Source organism: Episyrphus balteatus, chromosome 4, assembly GCF_945859705.1.
Source record: "Episyrphus balteatus chromosome 4, idEpiBalt1.1, whole genome shotgun sequence".
NCBI lineage: Eukaryota > Metazoa > Arthropoda > Insecta > Diptera > Syrphidae > Episyrphus > Episyrphus balteatus.
In genome coordinates this window covers 6,800,844-6,824,631 of record NC_079137.1, presented here as the reverse complement: position 1 = coordinate 6,824,631, position 23,788 = coordinate 6,800,844, and the positions used below count along the sequence as shown (strand labels likewise).

The window sequence follows — 23,788 nt, the reverse complement described above, 5'->3', positions numbered from 1 at the left end:
ATAATGAGGAGTGGATAAACCAGGAACTCTTGGATTTAATCAAAGAAAAAAAAAAAAAAAACAAATGGTTAACAAAACTATGCAAAGATCCTAATAATATTCACATTCAACGTCAGTACAAATATTTAAGGAATCAAGTAACAATACAGAAACGAACATCAAAATCAAATTACTATGGAAAAATTTTCGAAAACTGCCCAATAAACGATAAAAAAGAAAAAGTTTGCGATTTAAATACATTTTTCGGTACCATTGGAAAAACAACCACAGCTTAATGCAGAACAAAAAACTTAATATACCCTAAGAATAAAGATTCCAAAAGCTTTGTGCTAAATATGACAACAGTTCAATTTATAAAAAAAAAACCATTCAAAGATTAAAATCATCAAATGCAAGGGACGTTGATAACCTTTAGTACTACTTTGATCAAAAATTGCTGCAGAACTCTGTTTCCCTATTTCAACATTGGTCAATAAATCACTAAAAGACGGATATGTTCCAAAGAAGATGAAGGAAGATCGAATTATTCCTATTTATAAAAATGGTGACGTCAATGACTTTAAAAACTATCGCCCAATTTCAATACTTCCTAAATTATCGAAAAAGTTGTACATCACCAACTGTCCGAATTTATTGAAGATAACAACTTCTCTAGCTCATCACAGTACGAGTACAGTTTTCGAAAAAAAAAATCAGGCACAAATAGCGCACTCATAGACATGATCTCACAAATACAGTAAAGTAAAGACTACCGAAATACTGTAAGTGCTCTCTTCATAGATTTGTCAAAAGCATTCGATACCATTGACCACAAAATCTTATTACGTTGGCTTTTTGCACTAGGTGTCAGAGGAAAATCCTACTTTTGGTTTCAGTCCTACCTAAAAGATAGATTCCAATTCATTCAAATTGGTGACTGCATAAGTCAAAAAGAACAAGTAGAGATGGGAGTGCCATAAGGGAGTGTTCTCGGACCAACGTTGTTTTGCCTGTATACATTCAAGATTTTACCAACAGTAAACTAAGCGGATTTCCTGTTTTATTTGCAGACGACATAGTTCTCATCTACTCGACAAAATCAAATTCAAGTATGGAAGAACTACAAGTTGCTCAAAACAAAGCATTTATATATTATTGTATCTGTATAGTTACGTTACTGTTACGAGAATTATCTCATAAAACAATCAAAATAAATAAATCAGAGCCTTAACCTAGCAAATCACAATCGCAGCATCTCAGTATTACTAGAAAACTGGTAAATCTCAGCAGAAATTATTGAATTATAGCCGAAAACTGGTATACTACAGCCAAAAACTGTTATATTAAGCTGAAAACTAGCATATCACAGTCTCGAAACTATAGAATCTCAGTTGAAAAATGGTAATCACAACAGGAATATGAATATATGACAGTCGAAAAATCGTAAACCATAGCCGAATAACTGGTATATAACAGTCGAAAACTGGTATATTGCAGCTGAAAACTAGCGAATCACAGTCGGAATTATTAAATTATATCCGAATACTGGTGAATCACAGCCAGAAAGCTGGCAAATAAAAGCCGGAACTGGTGAATCTAAGCCAAGACTGGTACATAACAGCCGAAAACTTGTGAATCATAGCCAAAAATTGATAAATAACAGTCATTACTAATGTACTTCTGACAAAAATGGGTAAACTTATAACAACCGAAAATTGCTAATAAACCGGAGCTAAGAAGATCACCAGTCCGTCGAAAACCTCCTAATCACATCAGTGCCCTAGTTACCTTAGCAAAAACTGTACAAAGCCAGGAAAAAAGAAAAAATATAAATCGGACAAACTACGCAAACAGGAAAAACATTGACTTCATAAACAGTTAGACGTTCAGAAAAGGAAAAGTAACCAAAGGAACTGCTCTCTAGTTAAACCATAAATTCTCCATAATTTCAATATTGTATAACTTCAGAGAAACTGTTATAATTCGTAAAGAATCCACTATCCAAAGTATAATATTTAGTTATATTCCAATATCTATATAAATAAATAGAGAAAGAGAACACACAAACCAATATCACATACGTATCAATATTTTCGATATAAATTGCAATAAACAAAACATATTTATATAAAACGATAGTCATTAAAATCAATTAAAACATTTGTAGAGGGTTTAATTTTTCGAAAAATTAAAACTCAATCAATGACGAATATTCAGAAAAAAACAAAACTTTTTCAACTTCTATCATCTATCAATCGTTTCCTAGTATAAGAACTTTAGTAGTTCAAATAAATCGTCAGTCATGAATCTTACTAAAACTTCAAGTCTAATTGCCTTCATTGGAATTTTCCTGTCTGAATTTATAACAGCAAAAACTCAATTCAACACAAAGTTTGTAAATTTCATCGAAAATATTAACAAAGTCGAGAAATTTCAAACTGTTTTTCTTTTTCAAACATCCAATAAACAATATTCTGATGACGAATTATTCATACGAGAACTTTCAGCCACACTTGCTGTTCCAATCATTATTCAATCAACAGAAGCTGTATTTTATTTAAAGGACAAAATCAATGAAAATCTCCTAACTATTGTCAACTTTGCTTCAAGTGATTTATATTTTCAACAAAAACTTTTAGAATATCTACAACATCTTCGATTTTGCAAAATAATTTTTGTCCTCAAGAATTCTTCAAGAAATCATCAGAAACTGAAGAGTGTTTTCAATTTCTGCTGGCAGAATAATATGATCAATGTTGTGGCAGTTTTTCGAAATTTCGATCATTCTTCAACTTACTACAGTTTTAACAATTTCGGAATTTTAAAAATTGAAGAATTCATATTTAGCAGCAAAAACAATTTGGATATTTTTCCACAACGGATGCGGGACCTTGAAGGCTATACATTGCCAATATTTTTCGGTGGATCAGAACCAGGAATTATAATTTCAAAAAATAGTTTCGGTGAAAATAAAATTGGCGGTCATTTGGGGCATCTTTTTCAAGCATTTGCTATGAGGCATAATGCCAGATTGAATACTTCGTTAGTAAACACTTCACTTTCGCCTTATGATATTCATAATCTGGTATTAAATAGAACAATTGAGATAGCAGCTAGTGAAATAGTACTTTTAGATAATTCATGGTTTACATATCCGTATATTTTGTTCAGTTGGGGTGTAATGCTGCCCATAGAGCCAAAAATCCCAAAATATAAAGTTTTTGTGTATGTTTTCAACTGTAATTCTTTTGTCATAACAATTGTGTTATTGATATTGCTCTCTATTTTACTGGAAATCGATGCTAGGTTCATACGATCACACCAGTCTTTCCACACACGAGATATGATGTTTTTTAACATTGACGTTTTTCGTGGAATGCTTGGACAGTCATTTACTGAAACATCAAGAGCATCTTTTAAGACAAAAATTATTTATTCACAGATATTTTTGTTGGGAATCATAATTGTCACTTCGTACGATGCATTTCTTCAATCTCTCATGACCGAAACTCCAAGGGAACAAATGATCAGATCCTTTGAGAACCTTCAAAGCAATAATGGATTGAAAATTTACATACTTCAAACTGATTTGGAATTATTGTGCGCTCATTACTCTATTTTCAAAGAAAAATATTCAAACTTATTTCAAAGCGAAAATAATTTTACGGCTTATCAAATATTTCAAAAAAGTTTAAATACCAATTATGCCTTTGCTGTAACTCAAATTGAATGGCAAATTTTTAAAAATCAACAAAATTTCTTTGGTCAGCAATTATTTCGTTGGTCTAAAGGATTATTGTCAAATGAACATTTGGCAGGAGCTATTTCGATAAATGAAAACTCAATTTATAAAAATGATTTGAATTTTCATCTATTGGAAGTACAATCAAGTGGATTGATGGATTTTTGGACAAAGAGGGCTTTTTATGAATTACTTGATGTTGGAAAAATAGAAAAGTTAAGTTTTGGATTCGATTCGAAATTACAACCAATGAATGTTGAAGATTTGAAGTGGATTTTAATAGGACTGGGATTGGCGTATGTGATTTGTATTTTATGTTTTATTGGAGAAATTTGTATTTTTAAATTATTGAAAAATTGAAAAAAATATTCAAATAAAATAAATTTCTTCTCAGTGTTAATTTTTAGTGTCAATACTTTGTAATAAAGCGACATCTATGAAATACGTCTTTCTAAAGATACTTATCCCTAGAAAGCTATGTGCTTAACAAGAAAATTTTATTAAAATTATGATTTTAATAAGAAAATAGTGAATGTGAACTGAAAGGTTGAAGTGCAAAATAGCATGAACAAAGCATAATTTACATTTTCTTCAATGTTGTTCTTTTGTTTCTTTTTTTTCTGCTTGTTTAATTACTGCGTTACTATATTCTAATAAGGGTAAAAAACTGTTATACATGCCAGGGAAATTCTTCTGATTTGTTATAAACTTTAGATAGTAAATCCAACTGGATAGTAGATTCTTGTAATTTTTTTAAACTCATATTGTTTATGGGTCTATTGATAAATTATAGTGGAAAAACCAAAGCGAAAACTGTTATAATTCTTATAGAATTCACAATTTTAAGAGCACGGATTTCTCATTCCCTACAAAGTATATTTCCTATAATGTATAAAACTTAGTCTGACCTCAATCTCGACACAAAAAAAGAATGAGAGAGAGATTTTTAACATTAATTATACTGTTATACTGTTATAAAAAGGTTTGAACCTTTCCAAAACTACACATCGTTTTAAATATAAAGAAAAATAGAAATATAACTGATTATAAAATGTATTCTTTTTCAGTGCGAAACCACAATCAAGTGAAATATAAAGATCAGCATTTATTTTCCCACGGGTGAGTACCGTAGTTCCTACTAGTCTATTTATAATAAGGCAATATATACAAAAAAAAAAATAATTATATTGAGTGTGAAGAATCAGTTAAAAAATGTGAAATATGGTCTTAATTAGCATCCAACATCTATAATTTCCATATTGTATAACTTCATGGAAACTGTTATAATTCGTATAGATTCCACCATCTATTGTACTTAAGACTGCTGTGGTGGATCATTACAGAGTATAATATTTAATTAAATTCCAATATCTATATAAAAGTAGAAAGTGAAAGAAATACAAGATTAATTATACTGTTATACTGTTATAAAAAACATTGAACGTCTACCAAATCGCTCTGCGATCTACATAATAAAAGCAAGGAGAAATTGAACTGAATATAATACTTATTCTTTTATAGTAGGAACCTACCATCAAGTGATTTATAGAGATCAGCATTAATTTTCCCACGGGTAATTACCCTAGTTCCTACTGTCAATGGGATAAGTTATACAGATCCGTGCATGGTAGCCTTTATTAGCATCCAACTTGGATATTTTCCATATGGCATTAAACCAGCTTATGTTCTTAAGTGATGTTTTAAAAAATGTATGTGGTGTGTGGTTTTTGTGCACAAAAAAATATTACGAAAGAATGAAGAACAATGTAAAATTTATTATAATCTCTATCTCGAAATGGAATATTTTCACAAATGCAATAACTACCAACCTACCTTCTTCCTACCTGTTTTATTTATTTCTTTTTTTTTGTAAGTGCGAGCAAAAAAAAAATGAAATTTTAAAAAGAAATATCCTCTTCCAGCTATGCCTGATTACTATGGAAATTATGTCATCTCATCGTAGTCCGCCCAGACAAATACCAAAGCAAGGGACCCCCGTCCAATATTTCTACCTGACACAGCAAATTTTTGTCCTACGTTCATTCGTACAGTTATAAAAGCAGTAGGGGGGAATGAGAGAAAAAACTATTTCACGAAACGTCATAAGCCAGAAACCGTCAGCAGAAAATAAGCTGGTTAGGTTTTGTCTCTCCTGAATTCGTCGTCGTCCTGGAATTAGTTCTATTGCCATTTCGTGTGCACAATGTTGATGTTTGAATGTTGGACTCTCTATAACGAACCACTTCACTCGTTGTGTAGTAGTCGTCGTTGTCGACATCGTCATCGTCTCATCGTTGGAAAACTTAATTAGCTGTGAATTAAGTTTTCGCGGCAAAATCTTCCAACCACGTCAACTCTATAGAGCACACATTCATCTTCTCCCCTTTGGGAATGAACGACCGACCCAACCCAACCACATCCGCGCTTCTACAGCACTTGGCCATGTTAAAACACAAAAAAGACAAGCATTCGTCTAAACGTTTAATTCAAGCCCTTTTTGGCAGAAAAATGGGAAGATGATAATTAAGGATTCGCTATAGTGTATAACAGTACCATGGCCCTTTTCTATCTTTTTGTGCTGTGTGCTGGTTACATCCAGGAATGGTTCCCTTGCCTTTGTTACCCATTTTGCCATCGTGTAAAATTATATTTTTTCAACACAAAAAAAAAATCTACTGCTGCGAAAAAATAAAACGGAAAGAGCACACCGCACACAGCAAAGTAACCGGATGCGAAAAGACCAGCAGACATTTTCCATAACTCGCGCTACTGCAATGGCACACAAAACTTAAATTTTCAAATATGAATGAGACACCTTCAATGGTGTTGGATAGGGCTTCTCTTGTATAGTTTTTTTTTTCTGTGTGTATGTGTGAGTTATAAATATTTTGTTTGGTTACTTTACTACTATACTTGTGGAAATGATGCTTGGGAAATTTGCTGGGGGGTACCTATGCTTTTGTGTGTACACGCGCGTGAGTATGAATGTGAATAAGTTTCAAAAATTGTTTACATTTTATAGCTAATAATAAAAAAAAAAAAGTAGCAAAAGTTTTCCTGTAACAACTTTCAACTCTTGTATACTTTTTGCCGCTCTTTAGTTAAATATAAACTAAAAACACAGAAGAATCTTTTTTAAAAGAAATAACCGTGCATAAAGGGATTTGCGTTTTTTTTTTTTTTTTGATGGTCTGTATATTTCTTAGCAGGACAGTGGAAAAAATTTCGGGATTTTCTTTCCTTTCTTTTTTTTTCTGTTGCCTTTTTACGCTTAACGGCTATCTCAAGATAATAGTCTTAGGGTATATCTTGAGTTCTTACTTGCTAAACGGAACTCTGTGGGTAAGTTTTTGAGGCATAAAAATAAGAACTCAAAACAAATTACATGGGATGAAACTGCTGTAGTTTTGAAATTTAAAGAGTAAACATCCTTTTTTATACTTTTCTGTATGTTAGCTCCTATAATACACGAAAAACTCTATAATACTCGTACACTAAATAGTAGATTTCCTGACATTTAAATTACTCTAATTTTAGATGATATTAGGAATCTCTACCTAAATAAAACAAAAGACATTGATATGATTGTTTGTACTGTTATACTGTTAAAGGCGACCATCGATTTTTGTCAATACCATTTCAAAATTCGATTGGAAATGCCCAAAAATAAATTCCCTAAAAATTTGAGCCCTTAAAATTAAGATTAAGCACTCGCCATTTGAGTTTTAAGATTTCCCATACAAAATACCCGTAAGTTTTAGAGATTTTTTTTTAAATTTATACAGCTTAGCTGAATTTTGTTCTATCTTAATGAATCAAAAAGCATATTATTCAGAGATGATCGGTCTATATAAGTGTCATAGGTGATTTTTCTGTTATCTCCACCAGTGAGACAGGTCAGGTCATGAAAGCCATTTTTTTGTTTTTGTTTTTTCGGTCTTATTTTTTTCACTAATAAAGCTCGCAAAAGTGATAATCTAGATAACAGATTTTAAAAAAGCATACACTTTGAGTGATTTCGAGTTCAAATGACCAGTGCCAAAACATCACAAAAGCAGTGTTTTTGAAAGTTCATAATTCGATATCTCAAAAACTTTGCACGTTAGATCCATTCTAATACCACATTTAAATGAAGAAGGTCAAAGGCACTTAGAAAATTATAATTTGGTTTCTATGGAAAAATATTTCTCGTCAATATTACTGTCATTTACGGAAAAATCGATCTTAAAATTATTTTTTTTGTTTTTTTAAATTTTTCTCAATATTTTCTAAAACAAAAGTATAGTTTTTCTACATAGCCTTTAATAAAAGGTTTTACTCCAAATGACTGCATTCCAAACTTTTCAAAAATCAACTTAACTTTCACTTTTATTGTTTTTTTTTTTCTTTTATATTTTTATCTTTTTTTATTGAAAAATGGGCTATTTTTTCAAATTAAATTTGTTATAAATCCAAAAATTTACTTTTTGCTCAAAAAACATTTAAAATATTCAACCATGTTTTGTTAAAATCCAACTATTTTTCTCAATATTTTTGAGGTTATATAAAAATAAAATGCATGACTGGGGTCGCACGTACTTGCTCTTATGCTTAAAGTCACTTTAATGTTAAAGCTTTTTATTCAAGAAAATTAGGGGAAATTTAAAATTTGATATTTTCAAGTTAAAAAAAATTAAATCAGTTTCTATAATTAATTAAACACCATTTTAAATGATCTTTTACAAAAAAAAAACAAGTATGCCAGTTTATTTCTTGTATAAAAAGGAATTTTTAGAAAAAAAATTTCGAAAATCGTTAGAGCCGTTTTTTTTTTAATAATTTTTTATATAGGGTAAGGTGGTACCAGAGTGCGCACTTTAGACAAAACACCAAGTAATACAGTAACAAAAAGAATTTAACTACCTTTTTAATACATATTTTTCAGCTTATAATCAAAGCAACGAAAAAAACTTAAAACTGGTAACAAAAATGTATTAATTCAAAAGTTATAAACAAAATACCACGTTAGGTCATTTGCGCACTCTTATACATACTATTGTGTAAGAGTGCGCACTGCCTACATATCTTTAAATAAACAGTATTTTTCGACCTATCACTCCTTGCATGAGGAATATTCTATTTAGTCTCGATTAATGGTTCCGAGAAAATTTCAACATTTCCTAGCTACTTCCATTCGCTTGTTTTTTGCAAAACTTGTATTTGGTTTGTTTTTGGTAGGAATTGCTTTTTCTAGCTGCTGCTTGCTGGTATATGGACAAATGCCAGTTATTTTGAAGCCTTGGATAGCATTTACTGTTCTTATAACCCGCGCACTCTTATACTTTAACATGGTGCGCACTCTTGCACGTTCAGACATGTAATCGAAGAGTATATGTATTTCACAATCCACTTTATGACCAATCTTCCGTGTTCCTCAAATGTTTTCTTTTTTTCGACTTTTAAATATCCCATACTTTGTTTATTGTAATTTTTTGTTATTTAGCGGAGAATTTAATTTGTAATTGTTTGTTATTTAGCGGAGAATTTTATTTGTTTGGCAAGAAAAATTAGAAAAAAAAAGAGCTAAAAAACTTAAACTTAACTAGCACCTTTGTTTACAAACACATTTCCATGAAAACTCACTTAGATCATAACGAAGAAAAAAATAACAAAAATAATAAAAATTATTAAAATTATTTTTATTTTAAGTGGAGTGATTGAATATAATTCAATATAAGTTCAAGTGACCTGGGCGAAACGCTTTATAAATTTTTGGAGTTGAGGTCACTTGAACTTATATTGAACTCACTTAGATCTTTCAAAAATAAGTGCATTCAGTCCAATATTCCCTTTCAAATCGTAGAAAATCGCTTTGCGCACTCTTAACGACCGCGCACCCTTATACCATCCTACCCTATAAAAATTATCTAACATTTTTCCAAAAAAAAGTTGGTATGCCATTTTGTAGAAATAGAAAAAAAAAATGTTGAAATATTTTTAAAATTTTTTTTTTACGAATCCTGAACTTGCCCTATAGTACCTATATCGCAATTAAAAAATTATTGGCATTGGTCTATTATGTTATTAGCGCTTGAATACCGGTAGTAAAGTTCTTACATTAAAGGTTTTAATTTCTTCAACTCGTTTTCCATCCAAAGTTTTAAACACAAGCAACTTCGTGCAACACACTAATACCACTTACTTTTTTCCTTCATATTTATTTAATTTTTAAGTTTTTAATTTTTTTCTTATGGAGTTGTTTTAATTTTCATGAAATAACTTATCAAAGTTTTTCTTACCAACAGAACTTAAAACGAAAAGTTTTTAGAAAAAAAGAGAGTGTAGCCCTTATTATCTTCATATATTAACAAGTTTTAAAGTTTCTTTTCAAGTATGAAGGTAAAAAGAATTTTAATTATAAATAAAATTCACCAAAAAGTGAAAAAGTTCAATAGGTCTTCTTTTTGAGAAAAATAAAAATTAAATTTACTTTGAATGCAAAGCTTTAAAAAAGAGAATGCATTTTAAAGTTTGTGCTTCCTCACAAACCTTAGTCTGTCAAAAATGTGAGAAAGCCTGATTTTTGCACTCATAAGAACAAAAGATTTGACAGTCCATTTCAAATAACTTGTAAGACAACCCAATTTGTCAAAGACAAAGCGTTAGACTATTGTTTGTTATTTTTGACAGCTGTCAATTAGAATTCGATAAATTTGACAGAATTTAGGATTTTAATTACACTCTCTTTGAAAGATGACAGGTATGTTTATTTGGGAATTAACTGTGGAGACATTTATTGGTATTTACACCTGCTTGTAGCAATAAAACCCACTTGTCAATATAAACCAAACTTTTCTAAGGCCATGTCATAAAAAATGTCTTGTATGTAAAATATCTTTAACATAAAACCCAGTCATGAGTTTAAACTAATTTGTAAGAGTTACATTATACTCGTGTATATTTATACGATGCGTTTATGACTTTGCGTCTTTTCATTTCATTTTAAAATTAAATAAATCGGGAAGACTGCCAACGTGGCAATATATTTGGCGACAAGTTCAAGTTTTGTTGTACTATTTTCCCAACCACAAAGACATGTTCTTCGAAGGATTTTATGGCTTTTGTCATTTTGTTATTTGGAAAGAGAACCAAGAAAAGCATATAAGAAGAGCATAGCTATTTCACCCTTAAAAAAAACATAAATGCACACACAGTCATGGTGTGTGTTTGGTGTTTACTCTACTCGTTTACCCAATCTAATTCCAATTTACGATCCACATTGTCATAGAGTTGAAAGTGTATATACAAACTTAGCGAACAATCTAAAGCAAACAATCTAAAAAGTGTTTTTATTTTTCTTATTTTTTTTGGAAAGGAAATATAAGAAAATTTTTAAAACTACTAAACGTTGCGACTTGTGAATTGTTTTGCAAGTTTTTGTGCAATTTTTGTATTTTTGTAAAATTATATCTAATCCTTTTTATAATCAAAAATAATAAAAATTTGTCAGGAATTTTATGAGATTGAAATCACTCTGAAGAAATTTTGTTTCTGCATGAAATTGCTGCTAATCTTTAAAGTAACAATTTTTAGGTTAATTTTCTATGGTTTTGAAGAGGAATTCTCAGAAAGATTAAATAACGTTTACTTTAAAATATCAGAATAACAACAAAGAATGAATATAACACGTTCGGGACAAATTCGGGACACATTCGGGACACGTTCTAGACACATTCGGGACAAACTCGGGAAACATTCGGGACATGTTTGGGACAAATTCGGGTCATGTTCGGGGCACATTGGGGACACATACGGGACACATTCGGGACACGTTCGGGACACAATCGGGACACATTCGGGACACGCTCTAGACACATTCGGGACAAACTCGGGACACGTTCGGGAAACATTCGGCATGTTTGGGACACATTCGGGTCATGTTCGGGGCACGTTCAGTCCCTAAAAGTTTTTTTTTTCTTGTGTAAGCCCTATATTAGACCAGTGCCAATAATTTTTGAAAATAAAAAAATTATTAGCAGCATATGGGTGGTGGGAAAATTTAGGATAAATGGTATATGAAAGGGGAAAAATAAATTACCCACAAAAAAATTGGGGGAAAGGGGGTGGGTGGGCGAAAAAGTGGGGTGGGTGTCAAAAAACATGGTTTTTTACGATTTCTGTCAAAATTAGACGTCCTATCGAAAAAAGTCAAATGGAAAAGTTGTAGGTAGTATAAATGTCTACAACTTTTACTCAAACAATTTTTTTCTTTAACCTCAAAAATATTGAAAAAAATGCAAAAATACGATTTTTTTATTTTTTATTTTTATCTTTTACAAAAATAGTTGGATTTTAACAAAATTTGTTTAAAAATTACTTTGTTATGTTTTCTCTCTATAAAAAATGTTTTTTGAGCAAATAGGTAATTTTTGGATTTTTGACGAATTTAATTTGAAAAAAATAGCCTATTTTTGATTTTTGAAAAGTTTGGAATGCAATTATTTAGCTTTAAACCGTTTTTAACGATTGTGTGAAAAAACTATACTTTTGTTTTAGAAAATATTGAGAAAAATTGAAAAAAAAAAAAACAAAAAAAAACGATTTTTAAGATTGATTTTTCCGTAAATTGGCGAGAAATAATTTTCCATAGAAACCAAATTATACTTTTCTTATGGTCATTGATCTTTTTAATTTGAATCAAGCACTAGAATACCTCTAACGTGCAAAGTTTTTGAGATATTGAATTTTGAACGTCCCAAACACTATTTTTCTGATTTTTGGCATGGTAATATGTCAAAAACTTGATGTGATAGAGTTTTTCTGACTTCAGATTCGAGCTCACCACACAAAAAACCATTAGAAAAATATACTTTGATTTCTATAAAAAAAAACTTTTTGACTAGTGAAATCGAACAAGGCATTCGATTTTTTCTGCCCTGTTCGATTTCACTAGTCAAAAAGTTTTTAATAGAGAGAAAACATAACAAAGTAATTTTTAAACAAGTTTGTTAAAATCCAACTATTTTTGTAAAAGATAAAAAGAAAAAATAAAAAAATCGTATTTTTGCATTTTTTTCAATATTTTTGAGGTTATAGAAAAAAATTGTTTGAGTAAAAGTTGTAGACATTTATACTACCTACAACTTTTGCATTTGACTTTTTTCGATAGGACGTCTAATTTTGACAGAAATCGTAAAAAACCATGTTTTTTGACACCCACCCCACTTTTTCGCCCACCCACCCCCTTTCCCCCAATTTTTTTGTGGGTAATTTATTTTTCCCCTTTCATATACCATTTATCCTAAATTTTCCCACCACCCATATGCTGCTAATAATTTTTTTATTTTATTTTCAAAATTTATTGGCACTGGTCTAATATAGGGCTTACACAAGAAAAAAAAAAACTTTTAGGGACTGAACGTGCCCCAACCGTGTCCTGAATGTGTCCCAAACGAGTCCCGAACGTGTCCCAAATGTGCCCCCAATGTGTGCTAGAGCGTTTAGGTTGGGTCGAGGCAAGAAAAAAATCGTACGAGATTGGGGTTTATTCCCCTCCGTTTATCGGGGAGGGGCAATTTAAAAAAAATTGACTTAATTTGGAAAAAAAATTATCAAAAATCAACGGTTAGACCTACAATAACGTGCTAACTTTTTTGTAAAGCCAAAACTCTAGTCTTCTACAAAAATTTTAAACAAAGCCATTTAATGGCACAGTTTTTGAAAAATTGATTTTTAAAATAAAAAATTTGGAAAACAAAATTAGAAAAAAAATTCAAACTATTTTTTTTTTTTTAAATTTGTATGTAATTAAGTACTAATTTAGTTTTTAAAATTCGATTTTCTTATTTATTTTTAAACGAAAATAGAAAACCAAATTCAAAAATATCTTGTCAATTTCGAGAAATTAACAAAAAACCAAAACTACTTTTTTCTAGAGAAAACCTCTTTATTTTCTGTTTTTACGTGGCTGGACTTGTTGATAACCTAATTTATGCAACATTAACCATTCATCAATTATTTTTTAAACATTCAGACTTAAACAAGGAACTTTTTTCATTGATAACATTTAAAAACAATTTTTTTGTGTGACATACGGTTCGCAAGATATCGGTAAAAAACTGTTTTCATCACTTTTTCCAAGATGGCGGCCAAATGGAGGGGCTTTTAACCCCGAAAACTCACATTAACCTGCTCTACACATCAAAATAAAAAAATCTTGTCCTACCCAAAATGCAAGGTTCGGTCAAAATGTTGTAACATTTCAATGGACTATACGATTTTTATTTTTTTTGTAAAATGAATTCGAAGACTTCTATAGAAAAAAGAAGTGATGATCTTCAAGCTTCAGATTCTGGCTCTTTTTAACATCAAACAAGCCATCTCCGAGCACTTATATGCAAATCTTTAAAACCTACAATGTCACGAAAAAATAGGACGACCTTCAACTTTGGCCGTTGATCAAAGCAGAGATGGAACAAAACAAAGGGGAGGGGGTTATACAAGTCGCGGAAGTCCATCCCCATCTTATCCCGAAACTTCAATTCACTCACAACAACCAAGGGCAAAAGTCGTTGAATTCAGTTCCAACTGGAAACATCGACCATATCCCTGAATGGCAAAAAAAAAAAACGCCAATAGGTATGTCAAATTTGCGGACTGAAGACGTACACAATGTGTAGAAAATGGAATGTGTTCTTCTGCTACAATGATATAAGAAAGAGTTTGAATAAATTCCATGGATAAGAAAAGTCTATTGTAGTAAAAACATACTTTACAAAACATACCTTGAATGCATACTTAACCATATATGGGTTATTAATTTTTTGCTGGAAATCACCTTGCTGCATACTAACCCATATATGTTTTATGTTTCCAAAAATTTAAATATATGTGAAAAAATAAAAAATTTTGTGTAATACCTTTTTTCAACCCCTAATAAAGCTGAAAAATTGTAAAAAAAAATTGTATATCACTTCGATCATAATTCATGCAGTAGAGGGTTAACGTTCTTAGCATAATGTATTTGCCTGTCAGTAATGAAACCACATACGAATAAAACAAAAATCTCCATCGAAGCATTAAATGCCTTGACTTTATTTTTCAGTTACGCATAACTTATGGTTTTCGCAGTTCATTTGATTTGAACAAAAATATCAGAGTGTATTTCTATTTAACCACAAAGTTTTTGCTTAATGTCTTCTTATTAATAAATTTCCTATTTGAATTTGCCTACAAAAAAACCTATATAGTCCTCGAATAACAATACCATTTTATACGAGTAACAACCAATCCGCCATATGCATCCGAATCGTATGCTCCTTATTTCTATAAAATATCTGTCACACAAAACACCAAAACCACAAACCTACTTTTTAAAACAAGCATATTTGTGTGTGAGTTGAGTATTCCTTAAAAACAGCTAGCGCGCTATTCTTATGCAACATCACCACACCGCATTTTATCCTGTATGTTCCTATACATTTTCCCGCATCCCATATCGCCCATATTACCAACTTACAACAACACCATCAGTTAGTAGAGAAAATAGGTATAGAATATAGAATATTGCAGGATGTTCTTTTTTTTTTTTGTATTTCAAAAACAGTGTTTCTATTATTTGAGTTTAACTTCAATTCCCCGCATGGTTAACCAACGTTCAACATAATGTGAATACTTGGTACAACAACAACAACAACAATACCCCCCGTTCCTATGGCTCTCACTCCAGATAGAAAACCGTTCTAGAATTCTACCACGAAATGTGCAAATATTTGCTGGAACCAGTACAGCATGATGCGAAATTGGTGCGGATAAAGGCAAACCGCGAAAAAAAAAATGATAGAAAGAAAATTACGACGAGGAGGATGTACTTTATAGTACCTACAGTATAGTATCGGATCGGGGACGCCCGCCGCCGGAACAACTTTTGAATCACTGAAACGCAAAGTTACCTACATTAAGGTTTTATAATTGTTTTTGTTTTTAAGCAGACATTTGATGGTTTTTTTAGAGAGTCGAGTTGAGTTGAACCGAGTTGAGGAGATATGAGTAAATATACAATCTGACGCAGAAAAAGTTTGAAAAAGTGTGGTAGTATTTATTTTTTTTACTACTTTACTTTGAATGTTTTTTTTTTTTTTTTTTGTATTCTAGCCTGCAGGATTTGTCTATGAATGAATATGAACAAAACAAACAATTACTCATACTAAGAGAACAAAGGATAAATTAGTTTGATGCTAAAGGTGCAGTTTTTTTTTTTGGGAGTTTTTTGTTCTGTTATCATTGCCGGAATGACGTCTGTTAGAATACAATTGTTAACTTACAAACTCGATGGATTGATGGTTAGTAAAAGGGTTGCCAACTATATTTTTATTAAGAAAATTTTGCTTTTTTTAAAGATTTTTAAAGAAAGATAATAACCTAAAGTTAAATACATTTGAAGGATTTTAAAAAATTCCATCTTTTAATAGGGTAAATAGGGGTAAAACAAAATTTCAAAAAATTGGCTATCTTTATTGCAAGACTGACAATGGTATTGAAAAAATTCTAAAAAAATTCGAAACTTAGTAATAAATGGTTTTCTAAAACTAAAACATGAGGTAGACCTTTGACAAAGTAGTGATAATAAATAGGGGAATTTTTTTTACAATTTGAAAAACGTCATTCGAAAGATAATTAAAAAAAAGTTAGGGGTCTGATACGGATTTTTTTTTTTAAGTCTGCATTTCGAAATATGAATTTTTGAAAAACACCTACTTATTTTGGGGTATTTTTGGGTGAGATTTTATTTTTTAAATTTTTTTGTAGCATTCAAAAAATCTCAAGCTTATAGAACATGTAGTCTTAGACTGTGCGCATACATGTGCAAAAAATTGGTATTTCAAAATGGTTTTTGACCGATTAACAGGAAAAACAAGTTTTTTTGTCCCAAGTTTTTTTTTACCTTTTTTAACCGTTTTTTTATTTTTATCTTTTTTTCTTCAACAGATAAATAAATGAAATTTATATTGTAGATAGATAATAGACAGGACTGTATCAATCAATTTTGTTATTACAATTTTGAGATAACGGTAAAATAAAGTTTTATTATTCAACAGGTTCTATCTTTTGATCTAAAGCAAATAAAAATTTGATTTAACTTTATTGAGCATCCTGATGATGTTACCTTTCATTTGGTATATCACACATAACTGTACATTAACTACAAGCTACACATTGTTAAATTAAAAAACTTGCGAAATACCTCAAAACACCTGTGGAGATCTGTTGATCATGAACAGCTACCAATGTGGGAAGTACCGTAATCTCAGTTTGGAATTTCGACATGGTTGGCTTTAAAAAAATCTAACTTTTTTTCTAGGCATCGCAGAAATAATATTGAAACGTCATATGAAAGGTGAAATTATAAGCTTTTACATGATACACAATTTTTTATAGGTTGTCTAAAAAAAAATGATTCAATAGCGTGAGAACATAAAATTATATGTTTTTTTTTTGCTTTTTTGGTGAAAATTGATCGAGTTCAAAAAATTCTAGCTGTTTTTGTAGATGTCTAATAGACATGATTGATATATATATTTTGAGCTGAAGCAATAAGCTTTCAGGTGGAATAAAATAGGTTATAGGTTGTTATATCAAAAAAATGATTTTTTTGGGTGATGGAAATGATTTTTTTAACTTTTTTCAAAAGAAATGATTGTTTTTAATAATTTATTTTAATACTTTTTGCTCATTGTAAAAGAAGAAATATTTAGCTTTTTAATGGTATAATTTTTTTTTGTAAGCTTTTAAAATAAAAAAAATTAATATAATGAGAAAATAAAAAAGGTAATTCATTTTAGCTTTTTCTTGTAAATTATGATTGTTTGAAATAAATTAACGCTTCAATTGACTCATTTTAAAAACACACAACCTGTTTTCTTACGACGACGTTATCACGTAAAATCATCGTCCGTAAACCGGCTTTACAGACAACCTCTTTTTTTTTTTTTTTTTTTTAATTTGTGATTTAAGGATATTTTTGGATTCAAAACCACTTTAAATTAACATGATTCTACTTTAACTTTAAAATTACACTGGGCAACAAGGATTTTATTTTATTAAATTTGAAGGTTTTTGGGTTGCTAAACTCGAGTGCGAAGTCAAAAATGTTCTATCAGCTCGCGTTTTCGAAATATTCCTGTTATAGAATTTCGATAATCGATTTTTTTGCTATATATTTTTTAAGTATTTCCCTACCTTACAAAGGTTTTGTTTCAGGAACAAAGGTAAATTTTTGTAGATGTTTTAGGTGTGCTGAGCTTGAGTTCAAAATCAGATTTGTTTCTATCAGTTTGCGTTTTTGAGATATTCCCGTTATGAGGTTTCAATAATCGATTTTTTTCTACTGAGGACAGTTTTGAAATCAGTGATGCCAAATTAGTAGAACAAGAAACTTCATAAAACATTAAAATAAGTGCAAATTTGTTTTACCAGTGTTATCTCTTCAACGCAAAATCAATCTGGAAAATATGTAGTTAAATCAACTAGGTTTTCGTCGATTTTCAGTTGTTTTTCTCCTCAGTTTGCTCAAAAACCGAAGAAGTCAAAAATGTCTCACTTTTTTAGTATTTACTTTTGGTATTAAAAACTATTGATCCACATTTGTTCACCCGTCATTTCTAATATATGATTTCAATCTTTAAAAAAAACTACAATATTAATTGGGTAACAGGAGTTATAAAATAAAAATAATTAGCACCTCCACATCGACTTAACTAATAACCACCTTTCCTCAAAGCATTTATAATGAATCACAAAAGTTGAAGTTAATGTAAAACTAAATGAAAGTTGAAAGTATAACTCCCAACTACTCTATTAACTACTCTCTCTCTCTCTTATCTAACTACCACTCACTTTTTAACATCTAAAACAGAACCAGCAAAACCTCTATATGAAGGATTTCACTTAACTTAAAATCATTGCTGCCTTCGAACAAACCCTAAATAGAAATTTTTTTTTTTAAACCACTTCTCCATCACCAACAACCAACAACAACATCATGAAAAGTATAGAAGAGATAGCACAGAAAAAAATAAAAAGGATGTAATATCTTCTAATGGAAGAATAACTTGTTTATCTATTCAATTCCTTTGCCTTCCGTTGATGAGATACTACTAAAGGGAGTCAAAAGGATATAACACAGATAAATACTCTCGTCGTCTTCTACATAAACCACACAAACCGCAGTTAAAAGAGTATAGAGGCTATAATACACACACTAAAAAATTATTTCTATATAATTCCATATAAATAGCTAAAGAGAGATAGGTTTTTTTTTTTTATTTTTTTTTCTAATGGAATAATCCTTTAAGATAGATTAGTGAGTGCTTAAGATGTATCTTTTTGCCTATATTCACTATTATCCTATTCGTGGTGGTATATTTCTACTTCAATTCTATATTAGAATTGAGGTTTTTAATGTATATAAGCCCAAAAAGTTTTATTTCAATTCAATAATGTGTATAGGTTTCATTTCTATTTCCCCGCCTAACCCGCATATTAGGAATGTTGAACTCTATAGTGTTTTTGAACACACCCAACAACAACAACAAGAAAAAAAAGGGAAAACTCTTCTCTCTAAAGTAGCTTTTTAGAAAACCTTATCTTTTGAACAAGGCAAAAAAAAAAAACATGTAACGTTTAGATTAAAGGGAGAATGAGAATATGTAAACTTAAGGAACAAAGATTTATTTTCTATATCATAATAATAGAGAAAAGGTTTTTTGGCCACAACCAACCAACAAGATAACAACCAACCAACCCTTTGTGGAGTATTTTTTTTTTCCATAAGTTTGGTCTTGTTTTAACCAAAATATCACATTTTGAAAATGAAAGATTTTGGGATATTAACAAAATACCTAAAGGCATAACTTTGGGCAAATATTAATAATTTATTATTAAACATTTTTTAACCTTAAATACCTTATACCAACCAAGTCTTTTTGGTATTTTGCCTTAATTTCATTTGAAAACTTTTTGGATTTATTTTTAATAAAGTTTTTTGTTAGAGATTTGAATTTTCATAACTTTAACATCACATAGTATTTGATATGTGAAAAAAGAGGGTAATAAGGGAGAAAATTTAAATTTGATGGAAGATTTTGTGCCCCTTTTCTCTTTGTGGTTGATGAGTTTCGAGTAAGTTTTTAATGTAGAAACGAATTTCAGAATTCTGGAGGGAAAAAAAGACCACCTAAAATGAAGTGGATTTCTGCATGGTTTTTTGCCAAGATGACTTCCGTCTTAAATTAACCCAACCTAATATAAAAATCTTCTTATTTTTGTAATAATAATATTTTTATGATAATACGAAGATTTTCATCTTAAATTAAGTGGATTTCCACCATGCAAAAATCCGCTTAATTTTAGGTGGTCTTTTTCTCTGTGTAGAATTTTGAAAAATGGGTTGAATTAATTTTGTCAGCTGAGTTCGTAATACATTAACACTTGAAAATAGTCTTTCGAAAGGTTTTGCCAGCTTTTGTTAGTTTTTTAAAAAGAATTGATGCTTATTAACAATTCTGATTTCATCTTCGAGTTTGTAGCGACAAAAGTCTTTAGCGAAGTATTTTTGAATATCTGTTAAAAAAATGAAACAAACGTATCAACTTTTCTTAAAATATGTGGAATCCGATTTCCGCTAAAAATAAGTGGAATCCGATTTCCGCTTAGAATAAGTGGAATCCGCTTTAATTTTGTTAAATTTAAGGTGAACTTCATTTCATTTTAAAATGAATTTTCATCATAAAGAAAGACAAAATAAGAATTTAAAAATTATCGTTAGTATTCAGCTTTAGTTCCAACAGTGAGATAGCACGATTGTAAAGCACTCGCCCAGTGACCCAAAAGTTGTAGGTTCGATCCCAAGTTACTGGTAGCTTTTTTTTTTTTTTTTTAATATAATGTTTCCACTTAAAACGATTTTCCGCTTAAATTAAGCGGATTTTTTTTTTTAATTTGCACATTCAAGAAATTATCCGCTTCATTTAAAACGGAAGTCATCTTGGAAAAAAAACATACAGAAATCCGCTTAATTTAATACAGAATCCACTTGTTTTTAGGTGTTTAGGCGTCCATCGTATGTGTGCAGGGATTTTCCGGTTCCCTACCAGTTCTTTCCTTGACCAGTTCTCATCAGCTCTTTTCCTAACCCGCTTTGTTACTTACCAGCTCTGTATTGAAATAACCTTGTCTGTCAGTACTTCTGAAGGCAATCCATCATTTTTTTCCGGTGATTTTTCGGATCTATTTGTTCTCTTTAATATTTGAACTATTTAAAAGCTTAAGTAAAAGAAGTGTCCCCAAGGAACTAGTTAAATATAAATGACCCAAAACACACTTTCTATCAATACTACTTAGATTCCTTCTCCCCACATACACAAATCTTCTCCGATACATATTTGATAAAGATCTTGAGATTAGATTTTTTACGAATGCATAACTTGTCCTTATAGTATCTCTGAAGACAAGAGTATAGAAACAATGAATTACTCTTTACTGCTACCTACACATAATGTTGTCCCTTAAAACGACAAAACAGGACAAGCTTTATACGATAGTCCTTCACAAAAAAAACACACCAAGTGAACATTTAGTAGTAGTTTTTTTTTTTTTTCTATTCTTTCCAACAACAACAAGAAACTATACAACATACCTACTCGAAAGAAATAGAAGTATAAAAAAAAAAAAAACTCAACGAATCAAAGAGAAAAGTGACCCTCTTTATAACTAGACAAGAAAAGTCCGTCCTATAAATGTGAAGTCTTCGTCGAGGGATGGGGTAGCTAAAAAATGGTCATAAAATCAAACTACCGTATCTTTGGATACACTAAAGTTAATTGAACTGGAATAAATAACATTTTCCATAAGGGTTTGAATTTCCACTTACTCAAAGAAAATAGGCACATGGTTAAACGAATATAAGGACGAGAAGAGCGAGAGAAAGCTTGTGTAGAGTAGTAGTATATTTTGTGTTGTTTTTTACTTTTTTTTTTCTGATTTTTTGCCTACGAAAGAAGAGTGAAAAAATACAAGATGAAATAAAAAAGAAGGTCCAGTAAATTAGGAGTGAAAGTCAAAGGTCCTTTTTATGACATTTATACTTACAAAGCTTGTACGTGCTTCAATTGCCGTTGGACAATGATTAAAGCTGCCTCTCTTCTTTTTGCTTGGTATATTCGAGTTTATACAAGTTGAGTGTTTGGGAAATATTTTAAGGGTGTACGAGGGCAGAATTTTAGTGTTTAGTGTAAATGTAAGATCTCTTGTGTATTTTTGATTTATTTTCTAATGTTCCCTCGGGGATATATCTTCTTCTATATAGAGCCTACCAAACACCTTTGGTTTCCTTTTTTTTTTTTTGTGTAGGGCTAACATTGAAAAGCTTTTCCCATGATAAATGACAGGATTGTTTTTTTTTTTTTTGTAGAGGTTAATCTATGATTTAATTATGTGATACTTAGAACAATGAAGAGTAGTGCTCACGTTGATGGGAAATGTTCAACATAAAATAATAGTAACATGAAAGAACAAAAATTAGAAAAAAAAAAAAACTTTTAGAATCCTAATCCTACATTGGACACAGGTCTATCTAATATTAACCATTTCATTTTGCAATTTTCTGTTGTAGATAACATCAGTTCAGTTAATTTTCGATGTCAATTGACAATAAACGATATTTTCCGTCTGTTCTTATGTAGGGGCCACAAAAAAAAAAAAAAAAAAAAACAAAACTGAATTTTCTTTAGAAGAATGTTCCTCTCTCCTCTTTTTGAAATTAAAACCAAAACTTAAAATTATTTTTTGACTAAAGCTCCCCGATCCATCTAATTTTGAACTGTTTTTTATTTAGATAACGCAAAAGGTATACACATTTGCCTGAAACAAACCACAGTTTAAAGTTCCTGGTTTAACATACCGAATGTGCTACATGGCGTGTACGTACTTTTTTAAATTAATTTTATAGCAAAAAAAAAAAAAAAAACTAACTTCGTCAAACTATTTGTTTGAAAATTGTGTTCAAAAATTTTGAATACCTTTTATATTTTTAACAGTAAATGTGATAAATTAAATAAAAGCCTTCTTTTCAATAATATAATTTAAAAAAATTTCGACTCTATCACCATTCAGCCATTTGTCCTATTTGAAAAATACTGTTTTTATTATAACGGACATTCAATTGTCTACTGTAAAAGTGAAGTTAGCTGTTTTACACTCCAAGCCGATGATTTTGTGTCAAAGTTGGGACACGTGAAAAGAGTTTTTTTTTTAAGGTCATATCAAACCAAAACTTTAAATTCTATGATGTAAAAAATAAAGATATCATATATGTAGGTCCATTCAGTTAAAAAGGCTGACCAATTAAACGCAATAAATTTTAAAACGTTTTTTTTAATCCCTTTCTACAAATTCTCTTCCTATTCCAATACACTTATTTCATCTGTTTTCTGGTGCTTATATTCCTTTTTATAGGCTGATTCCTCCAACTCTTCAAAAAATCACTCCGAATCAGCAATCACATCCTCGTTGGTGAAGAATTAGCGTACAGCCAATTTTTACTTGCGATAAAGGTACTATACACAACATATCAAGTTATGCATTCGTAAAAAAAAAAAAGTTGAGATAGCTTTTATCCATGACATTACGATGGTAGAGAATGCCAAAAAAGTGGGTCCCGGAAGTCCGTCTGTCTGTCTGTAAACGAAGCTACAGCCTAAACGGATGGACCGATTGATATCAAACTTGGTATGTAGCATTAGGTATTTGGCGACTCTCATATACCGATTTAGGTAAAATTGAAATTACTCAAAAACGGCTCCAACGATTTTGTTTAAAAAATTCAAATGTAAGTTTAATGACAAGGTCTAACTTTTTCAAATCCGATTATCCTCGAAACTGCTTATTCGATTTCAACGAAACTTTTTGTGAAGAAGCATTTGTATAATTTTTATATAATTTGAAAAAAAAAAAAATAATTTTGGGATTTTTAAAAAAATTTTGAAATTTTTTTTTTGAAAAATCAAGTTTTCGAAAACGGGACATTGAATT

The 23,788-nt window shown here is 30.3% G+C and overlaps 1 protein-coding gene across 2 annotated transcripts in view; it reads left to right on the top strand.

The window, feature by feature from the left end:
- LOC129920243 (protein obstructor-E) overlaps positions 1–23,788 on the top strand; it is a 108,947-nt gene that overhangs the window by 25,775 nt on the left and 59,384 nt on the right. Inside the window, exon 2 of one of the 2 annotated variants that reach the window (XM_056001506.1) lies at positions 4,789–4,840. The exons of the other annotated variant lie outside the window; for it this stretch is intronic. The gene's annotated coding sequence lies outside the window, so the exon portion shown is untranslated. The remainder of the gene's footprint in view (positions 1–4,788; positions 4,841–23,788) is intronic. 2 annotated transcript variants of the gene reach the window in all.